We start from the raw sequence: 2,110 nt of genomic DNA on the forward strand, positions 1-2,110 counted from the left end.
GTATGGAGATATTTTGTGGTTTCAATTATGTGTTTTTGGACGTTTGAATCTGGGGCGCCGTCAGCCTCCATTAGGTGGAGTTGTGTTGCTACCTCCTCTCCCCTTGGATCTCTGCAAGTGATGTGAGGACTCTAAAACTTCACCTGAGCCTCCCTCGGCATATGGGTGAGTAGATAATGGCTGAATTTTCATTTTTGGGTGCACTATCCTTTTAACAACCCAAACTGGATTTTCCTGGTGGACAGCTGCAGCTACAAATGGATGGATATGTGGTGGATGAAATGTTAAGTGAAACAAAAGACAAGTTTCTGATCTAAACTCTCAACATTTGAACAAGAGAAAGGAACACAGCAATGCAGAACAAAAAGGGCCTGACGTGGGTCATAGCATCAGACAGGGTGGAGTTTCTCGTTCTCACCACCAGATGGAAACATAACAAAGAGTCTGACAGTGAAATGAGAACACACTCTACCATCCGTCTGTTTCTGAATCCATTTTTAATCACGTTCTGTTTCTCTGTGAGGTTGTTTGGCTGCAGGGATCAAACTGATCGCCAGAAGGAATAAATAAAATCACACATTATAAATATGTGCACAGTGACCTGGTTTCTTTCAGCTGAGGTCGGCCAAAGAGACGAGTCAGACACTGAGACACAGTTAGAGGAGGAAGAAGAGCAGACAAAGTTTCAGTGGTGCAGATGGAGTCTGTGTGCTGTGTTGTGCCAACAAATGTCATTTAAAGACCCAACAGTAAACAAAGTGTGGATTAATCCGCCACTGAAAATAGTCCCCAACAAATGAACTATGTCCCTTTAAATTAAACTGTAAGAAGAAATGTGGAGGTTTTTGAGAACACTATAAAAAACCTGGGAATGAATCTTTAAACTTTATTTTAACGCTCATGTTTTGGACGAGCCCATTTTTCCCCACAAACGCCTGAAGAGATATTTTGGTATGAATTCATCAGGTTTTATCTTCAGTTCGCTGCGAGCCAGAAAAAGACAAATGTCCCCTTCACCTTGGTCTCTGTGTCCTCTGTGTCACATTCATCATCCCGTTAGGAGACACTTTTATCGTCTCATCGGGACAAATATTCCTCCAGCGCAGACTCATCGCTCCGCAGACGTCACCTCATTAGTTTAAACGCAGAGTTTCGACCTTCCTGTGAAAAAGACAAACTGTGACTCAGCAAAAAGAAATGTTACCTGGGCATGTACTAACCTTCCTTCTCTCCTACCCTCTCTCCTATTTCCTCTGCTTTACTTTACTTTTCCCTCTTTTCGCTCTGTCCTTACTTCTCTTCTCCTTTCCTCTGTCCTTGTTCCTTTTTTTCTCTTTTTTTACTCTCCTCCTTTCCTTTCTTCCATCATCTCATCTCCTTCTCTCCTTCCTTTCCTCTCCTCACTCATCTCATTTCCCTTCCTACTCTCCTCTCCACTCTTTTCCTTCACTTTCTGCCTCTCCCTTCTTTATCTCATCTCTCCTTGTTTCCTTATTATCTTTTATATTTTATCCTCTCATTGTCTCCACTCCTCTTGTTTCCTCCACTCCTTTCTGTACTTGTATCCTGGCCACCTCTCCTTGTTTCCTCTTTTCTCCTCTCCTCTTTCCTTGTCTCCTCTGCCCTCTCCTTGTCTCCTCTCTTGCCTCTTTTCCTTCTTTGTCTCCTCTCCTCTCCTTGTTTCCCCTCCTCTCTCCTTGCCTCCTCTCTTCGCCTTTCTCCTTGCCTTTTTTCCTCTCTCGTTTCCTCTTGTCTCCTCTGTTGCATCCCCTTCTTCTTTCATTGTCTCCTCTCCTCCTGACTCCTCATTTCCTCTCCTTGTCTCTCCTCTTCTCTTCTCCCCTTTCTTTTTCTCCTCTCCTCTCTTGTCTCCTTTCCTCGTTTTTCCTCTCCTTTACTTGTCTCCTCTCCTCTTGTTTCCTCCACTCCTTTCTCTCCTCTCCTTGTCTCCTCTCCTCTCCTCTCCTCTCCTCTCCTCTCCTCTCCTCTCCTGTTTTAGCTTCTCTGCACTGGCTCCCTGTAAAATCCAGAATTGAATTTAAAATCCTACTGTTAACTTATAAAGCTCTAAATGGTCAAGCTCCATCATATCTTAGAGAGTTCATAGTGC

General features: G+C 43.7%; 1 protein-coding gene across 1 annotated transcript in view; it reads left to right on the forward strand.

The window, feature by feature from the left end:
• Window positions 1-2,110, forward strand: part of ptprb (protein tyrosine phosphatase receptor type b) — a 48,538-nt gene that overhangs the window by 26,864 nt on the left and 19,564 nt on the right. The gene's annotated exons all lie outside the window — the stretch shown is intronic.

This window comes from Epinephelus moara, chromosome 24 (genome assembly GCF_006386435.1).
Source record: "Epinephelus moara isolate mb chromosome 24, YSFRI_EMoa_1.0, whole genome shotgun sequence".
In the NCBI taxonomy this organism is placed as follows: domain Eukaryota; kingdom Metazoa; phylum Chordata; class Actinopteri; order Perciformes; family Serranidae; genus Epinephelus; species Epinephelus moara.